General features: G+C 36.4%; 2 protein-coding genes across 2 annotated transcripts in view; both read left to right on the forward strand.

Moving 5' to 3' along the window:
• The window catches only part of LOC143921156 (uncharacterized), a 325,759-nt gene that overhangs the window by 105,435 nt on the left and 196,500 nt on the right, over positions 1-23,824 (forward strand). The gene's annotated exons all lie outside the window — the stretch shown is intronic.
• LOC143921170 (uncharacterized) overlaps positions 1-23,824 on the forward strand; it is a 155,435-nt gene that overhangs the window by 49,258 nt on the left and 82,353 nt on the right. The gene's annotated exons all lie outside the window — the stretch shown is intronic.

A 23,824-nucleotide genomic window follows, 5' to 3' on the forward strand; every position in this document is an offset into this window, starting at 1 on the left:
GGGGAGATGAAGCGGCAAATGGCTCCGAATCTCGGACACGTTGCGCGATGGAAGTTGATTCGCGATCTCGGGCATGATTGCGCAATCGAGATCAACACTGGAGCCCTGATTGGGGATGCGCGGTAGAATTCGAATTACCGCGCCACTAGTAATGGACGTCCTATTTGAACCTATTCCTACCAGGTTGACGTCCATCCTTTTCGACTTTAAGGCGAGTCGCCTTCTTAAGTCTTCAGAGATGAGGTTGAGTTCGGAGCCGTTATCTAACAATGCTCGAACCTTGTGCGAACGCCCATCTCCGCCGCGAACTTGTACTTCCACGGTGGATAACAGGACAGTTCGGGCGTGAGAAGGCGATACGCGTCTCACCGAGTGTAAAACCAACGATGATTTTACGGGTTTGGCGTTCTCTGATTTCTTGGGGCTCCGATAATGTTTGGCCTTATTTGAAGGCGAAGTTTGGTATGGAGTTGAGTCATGTAACATGGTGTGATGGGCATGACCGCATTTGAAGCATCTCTGCTTTGTTTGGCACGCGTGAACTATGTGCCCTGGCCTCAAGCAGTTGAGACATAGTCGACGTTTTATGGCGTTCGACCTACGCTCATCACCGCTCATTTGGCGGAATGATGGACAGGCTAGCAGAGAATGACTTCCGCTGCAACTGATGCAGGAGAGGCGTTCCCTCCTCACATGCAGAACTGCTGCCTTCGGATTCGTAATGGTTCTTGGTCGAGGATTCGACTCGCCTTTTAAGACGAAGTCGGCATTTGCCATCGATTGGCACTGGCACGTTAGAAAATGCATTATTTTGCTAAACGTGCAGTCTTCATACTTGGGAGTCTGAAGCTCCCATTGCTGAAGTGTACTCCGGTCGAGTTTTCTGGTGATAAACATCACCAGAATCTCGTTCCAGGTCTCGACCCGGACGCCCAAGTTAACGAGCGCACGTACATGCATGTTGGCATCATCTATGAGACGACGCAGACTGACGTGATTGTTGCTCACGACTGGCTCGGCTTCAAGCAATGCCTGAAGGTGATACTGAACAACAATTTTTTTGTTGTTATAGCGTTGATCCAAAATGGACCACGCGCTCGTAAATGAATTTGAAGCTAATTCCAAGCCGTCAACTAAACGTTGGGGCTCTCCTTTTAGGCTTCCTAGTAAGTATTGGAACCGGGCGATTTGCGAACTCTCGCCGGCCATAGCGGCCAAGAAGCGTTGTGAAAAAAGCGGCCAATTTTGGACGTTGCCTTCGAAGGTGGGCAACTCCAAACGGGGCAATTTGATTGCCGAATTTGATTGCGGTACAGGTGACATTGTGAGGTTAGCGCCATCTAACGGTGAAGCGCTCAATTGCGGCTCACGCAAATTGATTGCTTCGGTGCATCGCACGAAGGCATATGAAGGCCATATGCTCCCTATCAAATAGGTCCACGACGGATTCGGAGGCCTGCGCCTCTTCTTGGTCCAGCTCGTTTATCTGAGCTTGGATCGCTTCGAATTCAGACAGTAATGGTCTGATTGTTTCGAGCCTGATTCTGAGCTCGAAGATGCTCAGATCGTCCCCCAATTGATTCGCGTTTCTCGTTAACCGAGCGCGAATGCTTTTCCGCGTATTTTTAAGCGTACTCAAAGACGCCATTATTGAAATGCGACGAAATCAAACAAAGGAAAAAATGGACGCGGGAAAAAACAAAATGGACGTTGACGACCAAAAAAAATAGCAACAACAACAGAAAAATGCTAATTACGACCAACCTGGATTCGACGACGTTGGAAGACCAGCTCTGAAGACATACGGAATCGAAGGACCAAAATGTACAGACTCCAGGGATGTTCAACTCGAGAGCACCCCGGAAGTCGGTTTTGTGAGATAGCTAGTGGTAAGCTTGGGCGGGGCTGGTTTCCTCAAGGTGCCTTCCTTCGTCGTCGGTGGTCTGGTCTCTGCTGATGTCGGCTGCTCTGCTATGTCCCTTTCTCCTTCGTAATGTGCGTGGGATGCGTGATGTGGAAAAAGGGAGGAAATTGTATAATAATGAAAACAGGTTGTAATTCTGTTTGTATGGTGACTGTATTTTATATATATATATATATATATATATATATATATATATATATATATATATATATATATATATACAGAGATCAAGCAGGGGGGACAGGAGGGGGGGGGAGTAACAAAGTAACCACACGTGCCTTTTGAGGTTAGCCACGCGTAGCTCAGTTGTCTGCCTTCTGGACGAAGGCAGACCAAGCTTCCTCTGGTGCACACCGGACGGATACTGGAGCTGGTCTCCAAGTATCGTCACAACCCTCACCAGCCTCTAGCTGGTGATTTCGGTGGCGAGGTGGGCCCCGTAAACACCGGGGTGTTTACGCGCCAAACCGCTATTGACAACTGTCAGTTTGTGTGCCAACCGCTGTCTCAGGGTGGCCAGCACAAAAATATATCGGCCAAATCGTGGGTCGTAAGGCCACGAAAGCCGATCATCAGACATAGTCTGAACAATACTAACGATAACTATCATAGTAACGAGAACTTCAGTGCTAAATATTGTGTATTCGCGATTTTCATGGCAAAAATTGTCTTTGTAACCACCCCAATGTGACGAATAGTCCAATTACCCAAATTATATTCTTCATTTGGTGTCACCCCCCTCCCCCCAGGATGGTGACACCCTGGTGCGGTCTGCAACTTCCCCCATGCGATGTCACTGCTCCATATTGGAATATACACTGGAACTGGAATATATTGGAATACACCATATTTATATCAGGAATATCAGCAGCCTTGAGCTCCATGTGCAAATAATGTTTTCTTAAAATATCGTAGAAGGCTTTCGCCTTCATTCGGTATCCGACAGAAAGTATGCGAATGATGGTTGAAAATATTTGAATCAAATCAGTCTGAATTGAATATTCAAGCTTACACCATCTCGTGGTCTTCATAGAAGAGATTTGTTACAAATTAGACGATTTTCAATTTTTCATTAATTGTTCTGAGGAGCTTTATCATGTTTTATGGAGCTGAGGAGAAAGAGAAGCTTCTTCATTTTTATACAGGGTGCTTTTAGAGGTCATTACACTTACCATAATACATAATTGGTAATGAACCAATTGTCGCGTGTACATTTTGGCAGTGGACCAATTTTCGCGTCACCCCATAATACAAAGCCTTACAGTTTTCAAGATAACCTGCATTTTTTACTTTTGTAAAATGATTTTAAAATCTCATAACTATACCCTCGTAAGCGTAACGCAATTATTAACGTTACTAACCTCATTTTTTTGTTTTCTCTTATTCTAGTATGTATTTATCTGAGGTACCCATCAGTATGGCTCACTGATTGCGTTTATGTTTAGCACCAAGAGAATATTGGGTTCAGTGGCATAACTACCGCGCCCGCAGACCCCGCAATGCAGGGGGGGCGCCACGAAGCGCGCCTTTTTCACGGATTTTTTCATTTGTTCCGTAATTTTTTTAAAAACTTCTCTTATTTTTCAGCCTATCTGTACTATATGTGTATGTACATACATTAACATATTTTGAATTTATCCTCATTGTGTAATTGATCTATGCCAATAGGGCTAGAAGACTACCGTCTTTTTTCCATCTTTTGAACGTCAGTGCCACTTCAACCTATTAGCTGAGAATTCTCTTATTCTTGTTTATATTTTTTGGGTCTGATCTTAAGTCGAAAGATAAAAAAGGGTGCATGGTAAACGGTACATACTCACTTAATTTGCGCGAGCAGGGTACAACAGGAACAAGAGGAACAGGATTTTCCTCCCGTATTCTGCGCGCGCACATCAATATGGGAGGAAAAGCCCGTTTCTCTTGTTCCTGTTGTATCCTGCTCGCGCAAATTAAGTGAGTATGTACCGTTTACCATGCACCCTTTTTTTTGATCTTTTGATTTTCGATCTTTGCCTTCCGATGTTTGCGTTTTCGGACGTTTCACATTCGGGCCCGTGACGGAGACTTTAAACAGATTGTGCACTGCTTGTTGGTCGTCCAGATTAAACTTTAATGCACTTTGATATATAGGTACACATATCGATACGTAAAAAAGTATAAATACTAATTTGGAAAGTTATTTTTCTAATATTAATATATGGGGGAGGGGGTGGGGGGGAGGTGTGGCGCCGTAAAATATATTGCGGGGGGGCACCGGGAATTCACGCTACGCCACTGATTGGGTTCGATCCTGTGCTAATCTTTAATATATTAGCCCAGGATCGAATTTGGATATTTGTGACTCCAAGTCGATTGTTTCTTGTCAGAATTTGCCAATTTTATCTAATCATTGTTGAAACGGTTCCTCAAAATTGGCAAAAAAAAATCATCTTCTGTATATTTAATATATGTACAACTTGTAAAAAAATATGTACAAGTATCCATAGATGTCTATCCATAAATGGATTAATTTATTAATAAATTAATAAATTGTTAATTTCGTGTTCTTCAGCTTCTCGAAATACAGTGATTTGTGTAATAAAAATACTGCATTGTTTATTATTAATTGTCTAGGAAGGCACATTGGGGTCTTCCTGTCAAGCCTTCCTGGTATATATCTACATATGTAAAATAAATAAGGATCTCAGAAATTTGTAACGCCGTGCCTGAGGGGCTCTAGCAAAATAAATATGCCATTGATAGGGAATCAAATTAGAAACCGAAGAAATAAATGGTACATTCACTGTGATTAGGACATACTTAGCAATATCTTTGTTTCATAACATAAAAAAGGGGGTGCAAATATTTTATTCCGACTTAGTACATTAGCTTATTGCCAAAAGACGCTACACATTCGCTGACCGTTGTCTTACAATTTTAAGTGAAAGTGAAACATTTGAAAATCTGATTATGGATTGCGAGTGATTTTAGTTCCATTAACAAACTAATGTAAAAATGGGTTCGGTGATTATCAGGCACCCAAAAATTCTATCCATCGCACTAAAGAGAGTTCGAGTGCCAGATATTCCGTGTTCACAATTTTCGTGACAATGATTGTCGTGTGCGCGATAGCAATGTGCGAAATAATCTATTTACCGTAATAATGAGTAATATGATTGGGTTTTGTATAATTCATCGCTAGTTTGTGGTAAAGGAAACTCTAGTTATTGTCGTTATCCACTACATTAACGCCAATCGGCAACATATGAATACCGGTTCTGTGATTATTAATTATTAAAATCTCGATTACGGAACATCTGGCACCCAAAAACTCCATCAATCGAAAGAACTCCACGCCAAATATTGTAATAACGAGAACTCGAGTGCCAGATATTCCGTATTCGCGATTTTTGTGGCAACGATTGTTGTGCGCGCGGTCGCAATTTGCGCAATAATCCGTTCACCATGAGTACCATCATTGAGGGAATAGTCATTTTTCAAGATTTTTATTTTTTAATTAACTTATGCTTATCTTGGTTTAGAACAAGTGGTCAACGGCTAGTAGAAATACTACATTTTTTGGTCATTTGAATGTAAATACTTCATTAACCGGTTGACTGGCCAGACTTTCAGGAATTAATTTAAGGGTTAAAGAGGTAATCATATAATTTTAAAATTATTTTTTCCATTACAGGTTCAAAATTTATTACTTTTTACATACCAAAATTCATTAACCTCCCGGAAAAGTCATTCAAGTGGGTTACAGGTGTTATCATCCATTCGGTGGCTTGCAATATCATTGCATAAACTAAAAAATAAAATTGATTGGTTTTTAGCTTATGCATTCATATATAATTTTATATTTATATTTTTTCAAAAAATGTATACATATGTACATACCCTACAAAGCAAGAGGGCAAAAAGATAGTTGACAATAGTGAACCATTTTTTGTGCACAACGCTATAGTGTTTCGTCTAACAAAAATGGTTCGGTGATTACTAGTCACCGGACCCAGAAGGTGCCGCGTATTGTTCAAAGATTGTAAATGCATTGTTAAAGGTTTGCCGAACCTTTTTTTACAAAGGATTTATAAAAATGGAACAATGGATAGCACTGTGACTATCCTACCTCTAGTGATTACTAGTCAAATGTGAACCGGTCACTCTAGATCGGTCACACGTGATCACCCGTCGCACTAAAACTGGTCACGAGAAAACTAGTCACACCCGAAAATTGGTCACACCCGAAAATTGGTCACACCCGAAAATTGGTCACACCCAAAAATTCGACCATTTTTTTATTTGTGTGTGTGACCAGTTTTTTTGTGACCAATTTTCGGGTGTGACCTGTTTTCTCGTGACCAGTTTTAGGGTGACGGGTGATCACGTGTGACCGATCTAGAGCGACCGGTTCACATTTGACTAGTAGTCCGTTTACCAACAAAAATAGCCACATAATATTTCGAAGGGCATGAATTGAAATTGACTGAAAATCGCACTAGCGAGTGACAGCTGTCAGCTGGTAAGGTCGAGACAGCTGTCATTGTTCTAGTCATCTTTTGTAGTGGTTTTACTCGCGTTCGAAATGGAGCCGGTGAGCTCCCGCGAGGAGTCTGCGCCCTCCGACATCGAAGAGGAGGGACGCATCCCCGGACCCCCATTTCGAGGAGAAAATGCGACGCAAACTTCGTTTCTTCTCCATGAACCCCATCGAAAAGTGGCACGCGAGGCGAAAATTCCCATACGAGTACATAAAAAACACATATATCTCCGAATCTCGAACCAATCAACACTTTTTATTACCAGATTCGTGTTCACTGGGCAAAATCTCGTCTCTGAACCAAAAAAAAAGTCGTCATTTGTCGAACAGTGTAATTAGAAAACCTCTTTTTCAAACTTTGTAGTCTCTTTTGTGGATACTTTTCTCATGCTGGTGTTATTAAAAGTAAATTTAAAACGTCTTCATTCCATTTCTCATGTGACACTTTATTAAAAATTTTCTATATCTTTTGAATTATTTTTTTCTCACTTCTTGTGCCTCTTCACTCAGCTGGCTTATGGGCACTAAAGCATGTTCAATGATTTCCAGGCCATGAATTAAGAATCTGTGAACAGTTGGAGGCAAAGGGTACCACTTTTTTCATAGGCCCCCCCGGCCCGAATGCCAGGGGGAGTGTGAGATTCTTACTCACTAAAAACCCCTCTCTCTTTCAGTTGCTGCCGGACAGCAGCAACTGAAAGAGAACATTACCAGGCAGCAGCTGGGCTTGCGCAATGCGCTCACACTGGAGACAGAACACTGCCTCCGTCTTCTGGTCTACTAGTTCCAGCCCAGCGCGATTTAGCCATGTCCTCACCCGATAGAGCGCGTCATTGCCGCAGATCTCCACGCTTCTGAGGGATTTCGCAACCACCATGATTGCGACATCGTCCGCAAAAGCAACGGCGCTGGCACCCTCCGGGAGCTCCACCCTCAGTAGCCCGTCATACATAGCGTTCCACAGGACAGTTCCGAGGACAGAGCCCTGCGGGACGCCCGACGAGAGTCGCCGCGAGGAGAGATCGCTGGTAGTGCCGCACTGATACTCCAGTTGTTGGTTTTCAAAGTAGCTCTCCAGCAGTCTCGTCAGGTAGCGGGGCACCCGATGGTCCTCCCCCACGGCTCTTAGGATATTATCCCATCGAGCCGAGTTGAAAGCATTTCGGATGTCCAGCGCCACCAAAGAAAGCGACATGCTTGCTCCGCTTCACAGATCCTTCCCATGCCGATCGTACTGTTCCGACGACACGGTTGACAGCGTCAATCGTTGATCGGCCCCACCTGAATGCGTATTGAAGCAAAGGTAAAAGAAGGCAAAGGGTACCACTGGGGTAATAAGAAATGGGGTATTAGGTCTCTGTGTGCATCGGTGCATTCTTGAAGAGTTTAAAGAAACCTCTGTGAAAGTTATTTAATAAGCTGGTGCAGATTTTGTTGTTTGTTGTTGGTACTTTTTCGATGAGGGATGCGAAGAAGCTACAGTAACTTCCGATTGGTACAAATCTATAGATGCCATGGAACTTTCCGGGACTGAAAATCTCTTAAATTTATAATTCAGATACGTACGTGGTTTGGATAGAAAGGATCCACTATTTAAACGATGAGGAGATTATTAAAATTTTCTTCACAATACGATCTCGTTACATCCGGTAACCTGTACTTGCTCTATAATTTCTTCCTTTGGGGATATTTGAGAGTTGAAGTCTACAAACATCCAGAAAACTGCAATATTTATAATAAAAAAGTTATATGCACTTAAAGATAACGTAATAAAATTATTTAGAATATGAATATTGCGATTTTTACCACCATAAATACTATTTATCGAGCACAGTTTAATATCCAGTGGAGGAGATGATCACCCTAACACAACCAATACTCCAAGTAAGTACTGACGGCTGTGTCGAGCCAAGTATCGGATGCTTCGAGCGAAATTTCCCATTCGTGAAACCATTCCAGCGTCTGATCCATGATTGGTCTCCGCACGCCGACATAATTTTCAGCATTCAACGGGTCTTTGTATCTGAAAATTGACATTCACAAAACGATTACTCATTGATGAGACACAATTTCATTGGCAATCTTTAATTTAATTTATAATAAATAATTAATTTAATTTATTTTATGTTCAACAGATTTAATCAAATGGTCTGATTTTTTAACTCCTTACAACGCATATATTAATGAATTCAATAGAAATAATATAAATCATTTATGAACATATATGTAACAGCATTATATTGTACTATTTCAGAATATTCGTACGCAGTGGCAGATTTAATTCATTAAGCGTATGAATTCTTCATATATGTATGTACATATGAACGGGTTCCCCCGCGGAACATCAATCTAAAACTTATCTCAACTATAGATTTTTTCGAAGCTGGAATGGATTTTTAACAAAAATTGTGAGTGATTCGGAATTAGTAGCTATTCTTTCCAATTCCTCATACGCTATATCCACGGTTGGGAGATTACCAAAATCACAGATCGGGACATTCACTATTTCGAACGATCAAAAAAATGGAATGTAGAATTGAGAGAATGTGGGCCACAATTTTATACAAATTATTGCAAGCGGAAAGATCTTTAAAAAATATAATCCATTTCTCATACATTTTTTTTTTCGTTTGCTTCAGTAAGAATTTGTTTAATAAACAGACACCTATGTATAGAAGGTCAACATTTCAAATAATATTAAATAATTCTACAATTGAAGAAAATTCGATTTTCATGTTTGGTTTAAGGACAAGACTTTATTACTTTTGAAGCAAACCATTTCTATTTACGTACATTTTTGTACATATGCAAATTTTGAGAAGTCAGGATTTTCAGAGGCAGTGCGGGACTCAGGATTTGTCTGTTGAACTCAGGACAGTCCCGCTAAAATGGGGACGTCTGGCAACCCTGGCCATATCACAACACAATAAGCTCATGTTTTCCGATATTTCATTGAATAATTAACTCCCAGTGGAAACATCGTTCAATCCGGCCATCCCGGAAGTCTCTACATGGTTATTATCATTGACCACTTCAAATATGACATTATTTTCTTCACCGTGACACCTAGCCATTTGACAATAAAGACTATATTGTAAAGTAAATAAATGCATATCAATATAAATAACAATTTATAATAACCATTCAGCTCCGAGATCTGTAATAGCGTCTCCGAGTGGCAAGCTGTTTGCTCGGTCGTCTATCGGATTGCCGGCCTCCAACGGCAAAGCTTCCTACCCATTTTCATAAAGCTTGGTGAGACCAGCCGGTCCGCCATCAATTACTACATCATAAACTTCACTGAAATATAAAAATACATCTAATTAAAACTAACGACACATAATCGTCACAATGCTCTAAAATTGTGCCTGAATGGTTATTTTTCTCCTTTACAAAAAATTATACAAATTCAATTTGAATTTGTATGAAATCTCTGTACAGGAATTCCTGTAGTTATTAAAAAAGTTGTATACACGGATATACATAGATAGAAGTTTGATTGAAAAGTAAGAGATCTAAAAAGCATACAAATACTAAAGTATTTTAGAATTGTATCGAAACTTCAATTTTTTATCTTTTCAAAGATTCAAATATATTGCGAAGTGGTTTTAGATTGTTGCGTGCAAGAAAATGATATGAATTGAATCAAAAGAAGTGCTAATTACCTATTTCCGAATGACATTTTGAGGTTATGTGAACGATGACATCTGTCAAATGACAATTGAATTGACGCTAACACCACAATCGATGAGCATACCTATTAGTGCCATTCTAAAATTTCATTTAGCGACTCTAAAAATAAATCATGTTTTTTAATGTACATTCATTAATATGTGCATGGATTAGTCTGATTTTCCCGTTTCTCAATAATTTCTCATTTTTTATTTTATTTCTTCCCTCTCCTGTTTATCATTTTTTTTTTATTTACGTTTCAGAATTATTTGAGAATGATAATTAATCATACTCGGTTTCAAATTTATTACACGAAAAATAAATTATTTCACTTTCTTGAAATGTTAAATGAAATGTAAAATGTTAAGTACCGCTAGATGGCATTATTAGAAGTGATAGTCGGTAAAGCTGATTTCTACTTTATCGTACTGCAAACGAATGCTGATGGATGTCAATCTTTTCACATAATGCATTAAGTTCAGGGACAACGAACCTAAATTATAAAAAATTAGCTAGCACGCGAAGGATTTAAAATTCATGTTTTTTAATGTACAATTATTAATATGTGCATGGATTAGTCTGATTTTCCCGTTTCTCATTAATTTCCGATTTTTGATTTTTACTTTAACTATGTATGTATGTAGTAACAATAGATGAAGTTTTGTGATCATGCGAAAATTCGAACTCGAGATTTTGACTGATTCGAACTCAGAATCGATTACTGATCACGTTTTCATGATCTAGAAAAAATGTGTGTCTGTGTATTTTGGGGATTTTTTGAACGGTAAACGGACTACTAGTCAAATGTGAACCGGTCACAGGACAACCGGTCGCTCGTGATCATCCGTCACGCTAAAACTGGTCACGATAAAACTGGTCACACGCTAAAACTGGTCACAAGAAAACTGGTGACGAGAAAACTGGTCACACCCAAAAATTAAAAATTGGTCACACAAACAAAAATATTCGCAAATACTTTTTGTTCACGAAATTTTTATTATTATCGACTAGACATATGTTCGAGCCAAAAGCCCTCGTGGCCGTGGCCATGGCCGTTGGTTGTGGTCTTCGCGAGGAGTTCGCGGACATCTCATCAGTAAAGCCCGGACCCTGAGGGGGCCGTCCATTGTTCAAATGGTGTAAATGCATTGTTAAAGGTTTGCCGAACCTTTTTTACAAAGCATTTACAACAATCGAACAATAGACCGCACGCTTCCGGTCCTACCTCTACTCATCAGAATCAGCTCATCTGACGCTCTCTAGCCTCTAGAGAAGGTTGGCAATCGCTTTTGCGTTAATTTCACTTTGACAGTTTGTATGTCAAATCACAGTTTAATAATCTTAATTCACCGCGGTAAAAATTTGACCAAAATCCGCCAACCGGAAGTAGAACTTTTGTCTTGTGCAAGTTTCCATACATTTGCGCTCAATTTGTATCTTAGCTATTAGTATTTCGTAATGCTGCCAGTATGTGTGAATGTGTGTGTACGGTTGAATATAGAATTTTGTTTTGTGACTTTCTTATATTCCTCAAATACATAGATAAAGCCATGGGTTGGTCACACCCGAATTTTTACTTTATTTTTAGTGTCGTTTCCGAATTATTTGAGTGCGATAGTTTCAAATATTTATCACACGAAAAATAAACTATTTCGGTTTCTTGAAATGTTAAATGCAACTTATAATAAGTACCTCTAGATGACATAATTGGAAGTGATAGTCGGTAAAGCTGATTTCTACTTTATTGTACTGCAAAGGAATGCCGATAGATGTCAATCATTTTCAATCTCACATAACGCATTAGTTCAGGGACGACGAAACTTTAATTTGTATGCGTGCCAAATGTGGCACGACAAATCGGCGCAAACCAACTTAGCGCCGACCTTTCGGCGCAGACAACTCACAGCGCAACGACTATTCAGCGCATGGACTATTCAGCGCAACGACAATTCAGCGCAAAATCAATTGTTTCAATGAGTTTTAAATGCGTTTTCGAAAACAATTACTGTATTGAAATTGTCGGCCTACATGATAATTTCATAAATGAGAATAAATTTATTTGATACTCTTTGAGCCTTGAAATATAACGCAAGCAGGGTTTCTCAACTAAGGCCACAAAAATTTATTTTTAAGCAGGGTTTCTAAACCGGGCAGCAATTTTATTTTTCAAATAGTTTTTTAGCAATCCAAACTTTTACAGGGTTTCTCAACTGAGTTCCGCAAAAAATATTACTTAAAAAAAGTAAAATCTTACGTATGAACGGATTCTAGACCAAGGTTCGCAAGCCCGTCTTCACGGCATCTGCTATTCATATCTAAAATGTACGCGTATACGTATGTATGTATTGAAGTATTTATCGGCCATTGATTTAAGTACGTGAGTATGTACCGTTTATCATGCACCCTTTTTTTGATCTTTCGACTTAAGATCTTTCGATTATCGATCTTTGCCTTCCGACATTTGCGTTTTCGGGCGTTTCACATTCGGGCTCGTGACGGATACCGATAAAATCTATATGCCGAAGATGGCGAACTAAATTTTAATGCGAATTGTACATTCGAATTCTTTGAAGAAAAATTTACATTTAAAACACAAACTAAACACTAATCTTTTCTTTTTCAATATGCATTTGACATTCATCATTACGATTTCTTTCGAAATCGCTAATTTTACTAGATCAGGGTTTCCCATTATGTTTCCCAACTACATATGTTCCACGGGACCTGAATAGGTGTTCCACGAAAATTTTGCTATGGTTTTATAGGCTGTAACATATTTAGCCCTCCCGTATCGATATGGGGTACACCTCAACCAAAAAATTCTTGTTTTTTCAACTATTTGTTAAATAGTAATAGTATCTAGCGGAAATTTATTGTATTCCACAAAGATATCCTAATGAATCGAACGCGAAAAAAAAACAAAAAAAAAACAAATGAGTAATAAAGATATTGATGTTTTACACAATATATATGATTTATTGGTCAAAAATACGCGCCTAGAAATTGGACACGGGAATAAAAATTGTGGAAAAAGTATTACAATATAAGGTGAAGGTAATACAATTTTTAATACAAGAGATAAAATTCAATTTTGAATTTCATCAGTTGAATCTAATAATTTTGATTGTTTTCCTGGCTTAGATGAATGACTTAAATTTTAAAGTAGATGAATTTTAAAGCCATTAAATGATTTCTGAGCGGGTTTGTCAAAGACAACCCCAATATGGAAAACAAGCTATTTTTGTCTTACTTCCGTTTTCTACATCCTATTTATGCGCAGCAGAATTTTCTTATTATGCTGCAATGATCAATGAGCAAAGTTTCATAATGATGATTTGCGAACCTTAGTTCAGAAGCCCTGAATACGTAAAAGTTTGGATTGCTAAAAAAATCTATTTGAAAAAAAAATTGCTGCCCGGTTTAGAAACCCTGCTTAAAAATAATTTTTTGTGGCCTTAGTTGAGAAATCCTGCTTGCGTTATATTTCAAGGCACAAAGAGTATCAAATAAATTTATTCGCATTTATGAAATTATCATGTAGATATGGCCGACAATTTCAATACAGTAATTATTAAAGAGCGGGCCCAGAGCGCGTTGTCCATTGTTCACATGTTGTAAATGCATTGTTAAAGGTTTGCCGAACCTTTTTTAAAAAGCATTTACAATATTGGAACAATAGACGGCGCGCTTCCGGTCCTACCTCTATTAATTATTTTCGAAAACGCATTTAAAACTTATTGAAAAAACTGATTTTGCGCTGAGTTTTTTGCGCCACGCGCAGGATTTAAAATTTGGCCAGTTGTAAGTATTCACAACTCCGTCAGTAAATGAAGATTAAGAAATAATGACTCTTAACGTCTTGAACGAATAATGAAAGCCACTATAGTGGCTTTTGGATATTCGGCTGCCAGCTCGGAAAGCCAGTATAGTGTTAAGCGGCTACTTTGAAGCTTTATTTTTAATATTCATTGGCAAATTTTTGAAGGTTTTATTTTACAATAGTGTACTTAAAGGATACGAGATGCTAGAAAATGTATAAATAGGATAATTACAGTAAAGGTTTACCCTTTACTAATCCGTACGCTGCTAACCGTCCGAAATTATATGCGAACCAGGCAGTATATGTCGGAGTATTTCATCAGGTAACATTCGAGTTAATTCAGGGCACGGCAATACTAGAGTAGTCGCAAAGAGCAACCAATGAGAGGAAGGAGCGGGTCGACCGAGCCTCGCTTCCGAGCCTAGAGGGTCAGCCCTGTCGAGAATCCCCACTTTTGCCGGATTTTGTATATAAAAGAAATTCAAAAGTAGAGAAATGAAGGAAGGCCTATCATCTACACCGATGAAACGTATGTGTACAATACATACATATTTTTCTTCTATGTCATGGGGCGATTCATCAAGCAAAGGCATTAGGAAGCCAATATCAAAAGGGTCCAGATTCATAATTGTTCATGTTGGCGGTGAGGCAGAATTTATATCAAATGCCTTATTAATATACAAATCTTATTTGTTGTAAGTGTTTTTAAATAAAATATAATAATAATACATGAGTTGGGAACCAGTGTATGATTCGAGTTTTGCTGACATCTACAAATTCATTGTGATACTAGTATTCTCCGTTTAAGGTAGGTTTAATTTAAACAAAAATTCTCCATATTTGAAGTGAGATTTATTAATGCCATCTATGAAAAACTAAAAAAAGCTGGCAGAAAATTTACTTTTTATTGAATTATTTGTGTTTTTTTTACTGAAAGACTTGCATTTTGAATTTCATTACCATAAAATAATACAAACAAATTTAATTTGGGGAGGGAGAGGGGAAGATTTATGGATACAATTTTGTTTTTAAATTCAATAATTCTTTTGGTGGTAATAAGAATTTTCTCAAAGAATAAAAACCAGTTTTGTTTTGTTATTACAAGCCTCTTGAATAACTTGGTCGTGGTTTTTTTAAACAATTGTTGTATTTCATCTTGATTTTGATTTTCAGATATAATCTTTGAGCAAGATTTACCACAATGGTACCTTCATTTGAAATTCAGAAAATATGTATGTAGGCACAGTGGCGGACTGGCCATAAAAGCGAACATGCCCGATGGCATGTGGGCCCCACTATCTGTTAGAAAATATGGGCCCTCAGTAAAATTAAATAACTTTTTAACTATTTCACGTGTGTAAAAATTTATAGGATATTGCACTTTGGGTCCTAAAGTTTGGGTATTTCAACAAAATAAATTTCTTACAATATACACAAACAACTAATACCTGCTTTAACAGCCCAAGGATCGGTTAACTTTTTTTATTAGGCTCGAAATGTAAGTTTCAACATTTGCGTGGGCCCTTTTGCCGGGCCCATTTCTAACCTCAATATTATGTATATACCAATACCTATGTAACAACTACCTACTGAAATAAAAATGGGAAAAAAACAAATTGCCGTGAATAATATAAACTGAATTGCTTAAAACAATTTCGATTCATCATCAACCAGCGATTTAAATTTACTTCAAACTTTCAAAATAACATTTGATTATAATTCGACGATATAGTAAGATTTAAATACACAATTTTAAACAGTTTCCGAATATAAAATCTATTCCTAATCTAGACACATCCATGTATATAGAAATATAGGATAGGGGCCCCCTCCCCAAAATCCAAATTTTCGATTAACATTAATTGAAAATATTATGCATTTTTTTCAGGGACGTAATTTGGGGGGGGGGCATAGGGAGGCACTCGCCCCCCTAAATTAAGGAATAGTGTGATTTTAGAAAATATTATGAATTTAATGATTAATGAGATACTATGGGTCTGTGAATGCTACGTTTATTTCTTATGTATGTTACTTTTGGGTAAATAATAAAATAAAAATAAAATATTATTTTAAAGCAAGTATATTTTGGTTTTTAAGTGGTATGCCTTGGGTAAAATTCTTAGAGATTGTTCATCCTATGGAGCGAATCGTTAGAAAGGTCCCCTTTACTTTATTTTGTCTCAAAAACAGATGTGTAACGTTTATTTTTCCGAAAGATCGTATATTTTTTGTTTTCAAGAAAGGTTTTAAATTAATATTTTACTGAATCGGTTCAATCACAAATGATTTTATTTCTCGTATTTTTATTTTATTTATTTGCAGACGTCCATTCTATCACAAAACAACGAATGAGATGGATTTAAACTTCATGTGTAACGAATTCGGTCCAAAAAAAGTTTTAGTTATTTAATAAAATTGCTTTCTGACCAAAACCTTTAGTACATAAAGAATACAAATATAAATTTTCAGCTTGATACGATCAGGGGTGTGATAAAATTTTTTTTTTAATTTTTTAAGAGGAAAAAATCCCACTTCTGGTTAATTAAATTTGATGATTTTTTTATTATATTTTCATCACATTGATACAAGGAATTACACATAAAATCGTGAAGAGTAGACATATTTAAAGGGTCGATTAAAATTGTGGAAGAAAAATCCGGTAAACTGCCAACAGGAGTAAACTGTCACTTTCGGTTAACGGGTGTTCACGAAATGTGAAGATTTTTGGAAAAAAAATTTCGCTTTTTGCGCTTTTTTCACTTTTTGCATAATATTTTTTTATAATTAATTTTTCAAAAATAATCTTATTTTTTTCATCTTTTATATGTAATTCAATAAGGTCTATGCAAAGAATATTTTCCATTTTTATTCCGATATAAAAAAGATTTTTTGAAAAAAAATTCAATTTGACCAATCTTTGCCTGCCCCCCCCCCCCCCCCAAGAAAAAGCTGAAATGACGTCTGTGATTGTTTTCTCCAGAAAGTAAAAGCCGCTTTTATGCCGCATTATTTTATGATGCATTCTATTTACCTAGGACAAGGGTTAAAACGAAATATACAATGTAATTTATGGATCTATTTTGCTTTTGCCGTTTTTCTTGTACCTAAATTTGTTAATTTCCATTTTTGAAAATTTTATTTATTTTTTACCCTTGGTTTTTAGCGTGATGGAAAGAAGAAAATTTTGTTATATGGGTGGGGGGGGGGGGACAATTTTTTTTAACCCTGGGTGGGCCCCCTTTGACTCCTGGCATGCACTAATTTCAGTCCCAGTCCGCCACTGTGTAGGCATATACATAAGTATACATATTTTGATTTCATTTTGTAGAATTATGTTATAATTTATAATATTCTTGATAACTACATATTAGTAGTATGTATGTATGCCCCAAGTTTATTATGCACAAACATACATACATAACAACCGATATGGATTACATGTACAGGTTGTGATCGAGAAATCTCGTCTCGAGATTTCTCGAGAAATTTTGATTCTCGTTCTTCGAGAATATTTTATTGTGAAATTTCGAGATTCTGATATCTCGAGAATATTTTTTATGAATCTCGAAAATATCGAGAATATTTCAAATTTATCACTACATGTTTTTGTTCAATAAACTGACTGATTTGTATACTTGTTAACTCGTAAAGTTTTGTATTGTAACTCGTAAAAAGTATTGTAATATGTATAGATGGTCAGTATTTTTATTATTTGTCCGGTAAGTTATTATTCAGTCATCATATAAGTACATACATACATATACACATGTTACAACGAAATCGCACCATTTTTAGTTACATATACATATGTTTGTGCATGTAGGTACTAGTCACTAGTGGGAAAATACATATTCGGTTTCACTAAAACACTAGTGAAAATATATTTTCACTGACAATATGACCCCACTGTAACACACATAAAACAAAGATGTTTGATTTATTATTTATTTATTCGTGTATTTGTTCCTTATATATTAATAAATTTATAGTCAGTATTTTAATATGAATAGATGGTCAATAGTTTTATTATTTGATCAGAATGTTATTTTGGTCACAAAAACACTGGGAATTTTATAAAATTCTTTGTTACATATTGTTATTTTTACTATTTTAAATTACTGTTTTATATTTTTATTTTCTATTCATGCCTTCTTTTATAATATTTTTTCTATATAATTTTACCTTTTTTCTATTACCTTTTTACCTTTTACCTTTCGCCCCGAAGGCATCGGGGCGCTGGGGGCAAAGGCGTCGGAGGGTCGGCGATGCACAAAACGTAATTCGTAATCACTTCTTAATTCGTGCATCAATTTCTTTCCGAAACCAGTCGATTCAATATCTTTAACTTTATTTTTATTCGAGTTTCAATTCCTTTTCGAAACCACCCGTTGAAATCAACGGGTCCAACACTAGTATACATATAGTATTTGCATGGTAAGGAATGTGAAGACAGGATACACGCAATATGTAGATCTGTTTTGGAAATAAATTTTATGGAAAAAAAAATTTTTGCGGAGACAATTATAATATGCTCAAAGTTTAATATATTTATCTACTATCTTGTCATTCTTCTATTATTGATAATAAAAAAAATATTGATTGTTTTAATAAAAACACAAAATTACAAAGTACATATATGTAATTGAGATCCTTGTACTTTTGTTTTTTTAAATTTGGTTCAAATGGTGCGAGATTTATCCTTAAGTATGGAGCTGGATTCAATCAATTTCTATACTTGTCTTATTAAAATATATTTAGAGAATGCTCTCTCAACCAGTTCAGTGCTAGTAAACGGCGACAGAAATTTGAGCGCTATGTCATAAAGCTGTTTATATTTTTCACTAATACCTATCCAAAAATTAATAACCTTTTTTATTTCGAATTCAGTTTTTAATGCTATAATTTGAAAGTTCAATCAAGTTCTCTTTTTCCTTGGTAGCTGTCCGAAAATGTTCATTATCAAAGGGAAAATGTTCATTATCATAAAATCCAATTGTTTGCTTCTAAAAGGTTTGGAGAAGCCCTCGTAAAAGACGATTTCAACCCTATTAAATATTTAATTATTTTTTCACGTATATCCCGAGCCGTACGACTCTTGTTTTCAGATAAGAAATTATATAAAGTTTCAAATACTTCAGTTTGATCATTTTCGATACATAAATTCCAAAAATCTAATTTTCTAATTATATGTACTTTCAATTTTATCTGGAACATTCTGGATCTCAAGTGTCAAATTCAAGTTATTTATTTATTGGAGCGTGAACGAGGTAAATTAAAAAATGCACTCCAAAATCCATGCCAGATCAGAGGAAAACGTATCAATTGCCAGCTTTTCGATCATCGACTGTACATATTGACGTCAATGATGACTAATTAAGATAATGTTTATTAATTACTAGTTGTTTTACCCGGCTTCGCTCAGTATTTGTAATATAAACAGCTTAAAAATGGCGAATCTAATAGTAAATATTCATTCATTTTAATCGAAAAAAATATAATATTCAACCAATTGAATTGTCGTCATGGAAAATTTATTTTGTTTTCGAAGTTCCCAAACAAAGATACAAACTTACAAAGTCTCTTTCGAAATTATATTCATAGATATTAGATATAAAAAATATTTCTATTTTTATGATTGTAAATCATTCATTCCTGCATGTCCGCCATTACTGATTTTTTTTCGCGTACCACCAACCATCAACCGCGTACTACCAAGTGGTATGCGTACCACAGGTTGGGAAACGCTGTTCGATTGTATCACTCTATTTTTTTCTTTCATCATGTCTTTAATAAAGTTATAAACTCCTGATATATTATACATATGTAGTGTTTGTGTCCTTTTGATTTTTGTTTGTTGTCGATTTTATGTATGGGGCCGTTCAAGTATTACGTAAGCACCATAGGGGGGCGGGGGGGTCTTTGCTTTGCTTATTTTTGATGACATGGGGGTGGGGGGGGGTCGAGATGGTGATTACGTCAGCAGTAGTTATTTTTTTTTACACATTGGCAACCCACACATTGTCTATGCTTGAAAACCAAACACATATTCGGGGATTCCCACAAATAATGAATACGTTTAGGTGCTCGCTTAGAAGCGAGTGGGGGAATTACCGCGCGCTACTCACTTGTCAAAATTTCTTCGAGTTCTCGAGATTCAAATATTTCGAGATTCGAGAGTTCTCGAGATTCAAATATTTCGACAAAATGAGATTCTCAAATCTCGAGATTCAGATATTCCGAGAAAATGAGATTCTCGAATTTCGAGAATCAAAAAAAGTCGAGAAATCACAACCTCTAATTACATGAAGGTTCGTATATTTATACCTTCAATGTAAATATTCCAAACACCAGTAAAACCAATGTAATCCTTAATAACTGGATACATTTTCTTCATAGTTTGTAATAGTGTTTGTGTTATATGAAAATTATATATACATTTTCTCATAACAGATTGGTCAAAGTCATCAACAGTAAATTTACTTTTACGATTCCTCGTTTTTTTTTTTTTTTGAGAATTTATGGCTATTCAGGATGGAACAATCGTTCAGGATTCCTGAACGACAATTCTCCGGACAACAACAACAGCATGTGCGCCTGAACGAGCGCACGGAAAAAAAAAACCGCCAGCCTCTCTCTCGAGGGAGGAGAAGAGTGGGGAGCGGTCGTAAGACCAGTTTTTCGAGACAAATTCATCGTTCATCATATGATGGAGCTTTTATCAGACATCACAACTACTCGCGAGTGCATATGTGGGTACAATTAATTGGGGTACTCTATTGAACTATTTTTGGTATTCTATTGAACTATTTCAATCTAGCATTGCCGGTTTTTAGTTCCGCAACTATTCAAATGTGTATGCGATGACAAAAAGGGTTCTAGGCCCACGAGATAAGTCGTGTAGATAAATATTCATTATTATAACTACATATGTATGTACCAGTGGCGTGCCGTCATTGGAACAGAGGGAACAGGCTGTTCCCTTAAATTTTTGGTAATAATTATAAAAATTGATGTATATTAATGAGTAAAAAAAGTGATATGTATGTATATGTAAATACAATTGGCGAATGACGTTGTTCGGGAAGTTAGCGAAGTTCGGAAACCGGTTTATACGACTGTGTGCGCATGCATGTATTAGTCAGACGATATTCCTGGTTTCCTGGATTCGCTTCCCATGCCTACACGGTAAACGATACAGGCAGTCGCAATGCACAGGCGTTGCGTCTAACACAAATCATATTCCGATTAACTCGTTTCGTTTACTCGATTAACGGAAAAATAAGTCAGTTTAGTATCATTAATAATCATCACGTATTATTCTGGAAAAATATTGAGTTTAAATAACGTTTATTTACACACAGAAATGGAACAGCTTGGCGAAACATATGTACATATGTATGTACGCTCACGGTGGAGCGGGCTCAAAGTCACAGAACGATAATGCACAGAATGTTGCATTATCGACCGATTGCTAGAAAAATCATTCGAAAGATTAAGTTTTCAAGATAAGGACTTACCCCGAACATTTCTATTAGCACGAAAACAAAAAATTATATTTGTCACCTTACTCACCCATTATTATTATAATTCAACTAAATTGCTGACTGTATGTAAATCGAGAAGAAACTTCTTGGTTGGTCTTGCATTCTGTTTGAAACAGATAATGGGGTGTAGAATAGCACTGATTTTTGCGATATCAACAATTTTTTTAAAACGAAAATATGTCACGAAAAAACTAAATTTCATTTGTTTTCAATGACCAAATTGAAAATTGTTGGAAAATTTAGAATTGACATTCAATCAAACAATCAGCTCAGAATGGATATTATAAAACAAATCGCCGAAGTTGATTCGAACAGATATATTATGAAATGGCTGATTGACGTTTGTTAGCTCGACAAGAGGCGTTTGTTAGCTAGTACGTCAACAGTTTAACGCACTTTTCCATCTTTAAAGCGCATAAAAACGTTGATTCGCAATGCTCAGGGTGAAAGTAGACTTTAGATGCTTTCAATGATATCAATAAAAAAAATATATGATATGGTAGTTCAAAAATTTGTACAAAAAAGCGATAGAAAGATTGCTTTCGTATACAAATGCAACACATTTGAAAAATCATTGTGAAATTTCATAATATATAATATAATTTTGTACCTACTTGTAATTAAAAATGTTTTTTCTATACATACATACATATGCATATGTATTTTTCTATTTTAATATTTCCTGTTCCCTTGATTTAAAAGTCACGACACGCCACTGGTATGTATATACGTGTGTACATGGCAGACGGGGGCAGCTGGCTCGAGAAACGCTGGTTCACACATGCATAAATGCGTACAATTACCTGTACACGTGTCAAATGTTCTTGCCCTTGAGACAAAACAGAGGTTGTTTGAATCTACGCACAGCGGTGTTCCCCACGCGAGCTACATTTGGGCGTAGTTCATTTTTCTAGTCTTATCCTATTCGTCTTTTATGTCAATGGGTGCAGTTGACAGAGGTTTTCAATGTTAAATGTAATTTGTATTTTAATAAAATAAAATTGCGATTGCCTCTATTACGCTCCGATAGACTATAATATTTGAAACACTATTCAATATTTAAATCGCGTTCCAGGAAACCGGATTCCGATTTGCAGTTTATTTGCTAAGGAACTCGATCCACGACGGTTTACCTTAAGACCTTTCATTTATTATACAAAACTGCTGTCATAAATAATACAAGAAGTGTAAAACTAATCATTTAGTTCGATTTGGTAATTATGATGGTTTGAAATAATTGAATTTAGTAACTATATTCGAAAAATGCTATCCCAAAATAAACATCATGTTATTATGGTCACAATTGGAGAGGAACAGATAGTCCCAAAATAACTGAGCATAGATAATATTTAGTTTTTATCTAAAAAAAAATTGCGAATTTTTCGCTCAAGTAAATGAATATTTGGAACTTTGCACGCGCACGTAAAAAGACTAACCACCGCTGTCTGGAAACTCGTTGCTGAGTAAAAGTCGTTTCGCCGAGTAAAATGTAATATAATATATGAAAATATTGAATATTGTATCTAGCATATCTATTGTACACGAATGTTTAATGTCTCCAACATCAACATCGCAATGGGGTGGGTGCATGTCCCTTTCTCTTCTTCAGTTGTATGAAGTCCCTTGCGCTGTACATAATCAGTAAATTCAAATAGACCGTATTGCAACTCCGTAGTGCTTATTTTGAATGAAACAACACCGATTATTTTATTTGATTGCGATGTGTTGATTATGCACAGCAAATATCTACATACATATATAATATGATACGTACAGAACAGGTATTTTTGCGTTTTCGTACACGTAAAAGGCCATTTGAGACATACATGCATATGTATGTATGTAGGTATTATTCGATATTCATAGCTGTATTATAAAAAAAATATACAACATTTCAACAAGTAATTGGAACTGTGGAAGCGTCTGTGCCAAATCTAAAATAAATAAATATAGATAATTGGACGATTCAAATAAATTTAACTAAATGAAACCTTACATTAACATTGTATTTCATGTACAGTAGCCTATTCTTCTATCGCCTTCACTCTTCTCTGATTTCCGTGACTTCATTATCATCGCTCTTCTTTGCCCAATCATATTTTTCCGGTGTTTTCGTTATTATGCTTTTTACTGTGTCAATAGAAAGCGAATTGCGCTCATCTGTTCATTGATTTTTAATTAATGACAACACACGTTCAACATGTGCATTGTGCGGTGGGATGGCGAACAAGTATTGGCACATTTTCAGTAGATTAGCTTTTCTTTCTGTCTCTTCAGTTTTCCATTCTTCGGCTTTTTTTATTTTCGATAAATGACTTCATATACTTTACTTCCTCATAGATTGA

The sequence above is a fragment of the Arctopsyche grandis genome, chromosome 2 (genome assembly GCF_051622035.1).
Source record: "Arctopsyche grandis isolate Sample6627 chromosome 2, ASM5162203v2, whole genome shotgun sequence".
In the NCBI taxonomy this organism is placed as follows: domain Eukaryota; kingdom Metazoa; phylum Arthropoda; class Insecta; order Trichoptera; family Hydropsychidae; genus Arctopsyche; species Arctopsyche grandis.